Raw genomic sequence first — 6,712 nt, 5'->3', positions numbered from 1 at the left:
GTGCTGCCAGAGTAAATATTCAAAGAGTCCAAAGATTTTCTAACTTAGTCTTGTAGGTGAGGCAGCATCACTTTTGCTGAACTCTCTCGGTCCAGTCACTGGCCATGCCACATTAAAGGAGAGAAGAAATACACATCACCTCTCTACGGGAGAGAATTTGTAGCCATCATTAATTTGTTACATGTAAAGAATCTCGCAAATGGCAAATAATTAATAAATGTTGGCTCCATTAGTATTATAATTGTCTCAATTACCATATGTGTAGAAATAAAAATGTATGAACAGAAGCAATGCTCATAAAGATACACTTAATCATAGAACTAAATTAAGATTTTAAAAGCAATACGTTTAGATCATTATTAATATTATCATCATTATGATCACTATCATTATTTGAAAATACTCTTATTTCATGGGAAATACTCTTATTTCAAGTCTAAGCTTGGTACTTATTGGTGTAGATGCAGGAATGTTGATCAAAGACAGATTTCAGAGAGGATAGGAGTTCTCAGAGAAATTAGATAAGGAAAATTTGATTTTCCTAGTGTATAAAAATAAAGTTGTAGCTGCCCAAGGAATAGTAAGCAAGAAGCAAAGGTATTGAAAGATGAGCTATGTTTTACCATTGCTACCTACTCATAGGATCTGTTTAAGTCCCAAATTAATCATGGATAAGAGGATGTTCTGCTGAGGAATGTTCCCAGGGCTCCTATGCAGAATTCTAATATGTATCTCCAAGATTCCCAGCCCCTAGTGGACACACTTTCTCCCAGTTATTCAATCAAACCCTAACATAGGTACTTCCAGGAATGGATTTTGCAGATGAAATTAAGTTCCCAACTCAACTGACCTTAAAATAAAAGATTATCTGGATCATCTTAATGTAATCACAGGATCCCTAAAATAATGGCATTTTCTTCAGCTGGTCAAAGAAGAGGAAGCAGGAGATTTGAAGAATGAAAAGGATTTGACACGTCATTGCTTGCTTCTAGAAGGAAGAGGTAATGTGTTAAGGAATGCAGGGAGCCTCTGGGAGTTGAGAGTGTCCCTTGGTTGACAGCTACTAAGTAATAGGGACTGTGGCAGACAGAATAATAGATGCCAAAGATGCCCAGTTCAGAGTCTCTGGAACCTGTGGATATATATCTTACATGGCAAAAGGGACTTTGCAGATGTCACTAAATGAAAGATCTTGAGATGGGGAGATTATTTTGGATTATCCAAGTGGGCCCAACCCCAACGTAATCATGAAGATCTTTGTAAGAGGAAGATCAGAGTGGGAAAAGGAGATGTGAAAATGGAAGCAGATGAGACAGAGAGAGAGAGAGAGAGACCGACTACACTACTAGTTTTGAAGATGTAGGAAGGGGGCCAGGGAACAAGGAATACCAGTGGCCTCTAAAAACTAGAATAGACAAGGAAATGGGTTCTCTCCTAGAGCCTCCAGAAGGAATGCAATACTGCTCACCCATTTTAAACTTCTGACCTCTAAAACTGAAGATGATAAATATGCGTTGTTTTGAGCCACGTAGTTTGTGGTTTTGGCAGCCATAGGAAACTAACACAGGGACCTCGGTCCAATAACCACAAAGGAATGAATCCTGCTAACAACCGAAATGAGCTTAGTAGCAATTTTCCCTAAGGCTCCCAGATGAGAATTCAGCCTGGCTGGCACCTTGATTTTTACCTTGTGATACCCTGACCAGAAAAGTCTGTTAAGCCAAGCCAGATTTCTGACCTATAGAACTCTGAGATAAAAACTAAAAAGGACATTGTTTTAAGCCACTAAACTTGTTATACAGCAGTAGAAAACTGAGCCATGTACATCAAGCTATAGACGAAAGGGTTCAGCATGGACATGACTATGGCCCACATCACTGAAGCTATTGAGCTTCTCTGTGAAGAATGAGTCACAGCAGAATTGAGGTGTACCCCCAGGCCTGTCCCATAGAACAGGGAGCCCAATAGACTTGACCCTTGGAATCCTATTGTCATAAAAATGAAATGCATGAGAAAGATCCCTATTTCAAAAAAGAGGAGGCAGACATTAGTATCATTGCTCCTGAAAATTCAAGCATTTTGGAGAGTGGAAATATCCCTAAGAAATTATTGGGGACATAATGTCACTGCAGACCTCAGGGAGAGCAATTTGCGGTGGAGGCTGAAAGACTCCACATGAGTTGGTTGAAGAGAGAGTGAGCAGAATGGAAATGGAAGTAATAAGTATAGACCAAATTCTCCAAAAGTTTGAGGCAATACCCAAAGGGGAGTATGGGCCTAGGAGTGAGTTTCCATTTCATTGAAAGAAATGGGTATGTGGAACATCCCATGGCATTGGAAATTATAACACTGAATGCAGACATTGGAATATACAAGATGAAGAAAGCATAAGAGGTAGCATAAGTTCCCCCCAAAGTTAAGAAGGGATGGTATTCAAAGTTTAGGTAGAGGTTTTTAAGAGTCAGTCATTCACAAAATAATTATAGGAATAATTATTTAATTACCATGATGGCTAATGTTGTGACGGATAGTAAGTGTCCAGTGTGAGCGTGTATCCGATTGGGCCCTATAAATGAGAACCAAAGGATCATGGGTAGGGTTCAGCCCAGCATCTGCTTGTCTTTCTAACTCCCGACTCTTTCAACAGGAACTTCTCCCTTTTCCTGTAAAAGTACTTGATTTATGCTGCCACAAGTGCAGACTGATGATCGCCAGACCAGTAAATTTGACCTCGGAGTTAATAGCACCAATGGGGTGTTCTGGTCGCCCCTCACCTCAGGCTTTCCAAGATTCAACTGATGTTTTATAATCCCTAAAATTTTGCTTTTCCTGTTATTCCCATCTCTTTGAAAGCTAGCACCATCAAATCTGACAACTATGACCTGTTTTACTCATGTTCTTGACAATATCTACAGACATTTTTGGATATCAAAATTAAGTGCTGGCATCTAATGTGTAGACGCCAGGGATGCTGTAGCATCATATAGTACACAGAACAGCCCCCTATGAGAAATAATAAAGTCCCCAAATGTCTGTATTGTTGAGGTTGATAAACCCTAATCTACAATGTTGAGGAATAATATTAGAATTATTATCTAAAGGATGCCAACCATTCTCTATTATTTTATAATGATATTGAAAATATCTCCAAGAAGTATTTTAAAGATGAAATAAAGTGATACATGTGAAGAAACAAGCACAGTCCTGATGCATTAAGCACTGGTTGTGACTACTGTATGATTTTCACTCCATTACTTCTAGAGAAAACAAATACACAACCAAATGAAGATGAAGAACATCAACATTTGACAGGATGATTTTGGGGGAAACCCCGTCAGCACTTGAAATGATAAATGCTTTAAGTCTAAAGTTAGAACTCTTAAGAATGGCTGCAAAAAAGCTGACCAAACATGGAAAGCTAATGGACAGTGTATAACCAAGAAAAGTCCAAAAGGAATTACTGAGGAGGTTGTTGAGCAGAAACTGATACAAAAACAAATAAAAGCAAAGTCAGAAGGTGCTTTGGGTATAGGAAAAAATCAAGCATTTTTTTTAGAGGATAAAAAGAGACAGGAGATTTAAATTTGCAATATTTGCCTTTGGGGCCCCAAATATCACTATGTTCTGTTGTTAGTGACCCATCATGGACAAGAGGTTTCTCAAGTGAAGAGCCTTCTTAGACCCTCTTTCACATCCTAGTTCCTTAGGCTGTAGATGAAAGGGTTCAGCACGAGGGTGACGACAGGGTGCATCACTGAGGCTATTGAGCTTCGCTGGGAAGAGTCAGTCACAGCAGAACTGAGGTAGACCGCCGGCTTCTCCTATAGTACAAGGAGATCACAGAGAGGTGAGACCGCACAGGTGGAAAATGCTTTATATTTTCCTCCTGCAGAGGACATCCTCATTAAGGAGGAAACAATCTGAGAGTAAGAAAGGATCACAGTGAGAAGAAACACACAGAGCAGAGCAGTGGCCACATACAAGGAAATGTTATTGATGAGGGTGCCAGACCAGGGTAATTGATGAACCTGAGCCAGTTGACAAAAGAAATGTGGAATTTCAAGGCCTACAGAGAAAGTCAGCTGCATCATGAGTAGAATCTGAAACAGGGAGACAGATAAAATGATGCACCAAGCTGTCAGAACCAGGAGGCCACAGAGGCATGGGTTCATGATGATCATGTAGTGCAGGGGTGGCAGATGGCCACTAACCAGTCATAGGCCATCACAGTCAGAAGGAAATTGTCCATTCCAGAAAAATCCATAAAAAAAATGAACCTGAATGAGACATCCTATGTAGGAGATGTCTTTACTCTGTGTTTGGCTGTTCACTAGTATCTTCCTGATGGAGGTGGAGACGAAGCAGATGTCTACTAGGGACAGGTTGGAGAGGAAGAAATACATGGAGGTGGGAGGTTGGAGTCAGAGCTGATGGCCGGGATGATGAGCAGGTTCCCAAGCATGTTGACCAGGTACATGAACAGGAGGGGTCCAAAGAGCAGGGGCTGCAGTTCAGGATCCTCTGAGAGAGCCAGGAGGAGGAATTCCGATACTTGTGTGTGGTTTCCTGCTTCCATGTAGCTGGTATGTCTGCCAGGGAAGGAGGCAAATGCAATGTTCAATGAACAACCACCTGGCACCTCAGCTAGTCAGAACCTCTTGATTCCACCTTCAGCTGGACAAACTTCATCCTCTGTTGAGTCTTTCCAATGACAATGATTCACTCAGTCAAGTGATAACCCATTTCCATCTCAAATATGTGTAACCATTCAGACTTTCTTTTATTTAGCAGAAATCTCCCTGCTTTTGTCTCCTACTCATTGGTTCTAATTCTTCTATTTGAATCTACAGACATAAACCAATTTCTTCCTTGATATGATTCTTCCAAAATTGAAGACATTGAAGATCTTTTCTTTGATAATTTCTGTACTACCTTCATTCTAATAACTCTGTAATAGTGATTAAAATATGGCTTTTTAATGCAAATAATCTTTATTCTGTGACAATTATTTTTGATCTATAACTCTCCCAAGGTACAGTATAGAGCTGTGATTTAGAAAATGGGATCTTGAGTCAGACTTCCTGCAATAGAACTTTTCTCCTCTGACTTACTATCTGTGTGACCTTGAGAAAATTATTTAATCTCTCGTCACTGCAGATACCTCACCTCTACAATGGGAGTAGTAAATATTCCCTACATGGTCAGACTGACGAGTGAATTAAATGAGACAATGTACGTAATTTTTCTTGTGATTCCTGTGACATACAGCGGACATGATCAGTGTGAGCTTCTGTTCTTAACATCAAAATAAATCTGTCTTTCATGGCCATCATTTCTCAATATTCCCTGAAACTAGAGCAGCCACCAAGGATGGATTATGATCATTATCAACACAACATGTCTGTTACCTCTTTGGACTGTCATGCAGCACTAATTAATGAAGATCCCTATGACTCGCTCTGTTAGAGACTGCCTGCCAGGTGGATTCTTCCAAGAAGAGAGAAAAGCATGTGGACTACATAGATGAGAGGAGGGAATAAAATCGGAAAACAATTAAAATAAAATACAAAGCATGTGAAAGTGTGTGCTCCTGTGTACATGCTCAGAAATAGGGATTGTATTAAAAATTAGTGGAATTATTTGCAGAAAATATAATTGATAGATTTGATAAAAAATATTCAAATTGTCTATAAGTCAAATCATCCTAAAAATTGAAAGGCATATTTAAGATTTGAAAATAAGTGTTTACATTCTCTATGATAGAAAAAACTTTGGTGTTATTAATATCAAGTGAATGTTAATTTGTTGAAGAGAGAAAAAAAATCATTGACGACCAATATAGTCTGGGGATGTGGGTGGAAAAGTCTTTTCCAAAATATGAATATTTGAGCTGTGAGAGGAAGAATTGGTAATTATTAACCAGCAGAAATAAAGAAATGGCAAGCATTTTGGGCTGAGAGAACAGAATTGACGGTTGCCCTGTGGATCAATGAGCTTCGGAGTAGAAGGGATTTGAGAGGTCAATGAAATGGAGAACAGAGAACGAAGGTCAGGAAGACAGAGTGGGCGAGGCCCACAAGTCCAGCATCCTGTACTATTCCTTGATGAATCTCTCATGTTGGTAATTTTATATTTGTGGGTCAGAGGACATGAGCGCTTTGCTCTCAATTGTCTTGCCAGTGACTTACATGTTGCCTAGCACAGAGTAGGTACTCAATACACACAAATGTTAGATGTATAGTAAAGATTGAGATACAAAACATCAATGATGACAAAAAAGAAATCTTCAAGCTCACATATGCATGAATGTAGACACAAAATTGAATAATAAAGTTAAATCAAATGCATTCACATCTATTTTAAGAGAAGAATACATTATGAATAAGTAATTCCTATTCTAGGAATGGGAAGCTGGTTTAACACTGTGGTGTTTTTTAACATAATTCATCACAAAAATGAGTCAGTGAAGAGAAATCATAAACATAATCATAATGCAAATGCATTTGAGAAAATGTAACAGCCATTACTGTGGTCAGTGACCTGGACAGATTCTCTTGTTAAATGAGGAAGGTAGGGACGATATCTTCACTCAATGAAGAATGATTGTTTATAACTTCAGCCAACAAGATATTCCACATTAAAACACTAAAATATTTGTGTTAAATTCATGAAGAAACCAAGGCAGTCTATTCCAACTTCAATCACTTGATAT

General features: G+C 38.9%; 1 pseudogene; it reads right to left on the bottom strand.

The window, feature by feature from the left end:
- Nucleotides 1-1,794: 1,794 nt before the first annotated feature.
- Nucleotides 1,795-4,576, bottom strand: LOC147912143 (olfactory receptor 7D4-like; annotated as a pseudogene).
- Between the last annotated feature and the right edge of the window lie 2,136 nt (nucleotides 4,577-6,712).

Source organism: Ceratotherium simum, chromosome 39 (assembly GCF_057802395.1).
Source record: "Ceratotherium simum simum isolate JZ-2026a chromosome 39, ASM5780239v1, whole genome shotgun sequence".
Lineage (NCBI taxonomy): Eukaryota > Metazoa > Chordata > Mammalia > Perissodactyla > Rhinocerotidae > Ceratotherium > Ceratotherium simum.
This window is presented reverse-complemented; position numbering and strand designations above follow the sequence as displayed.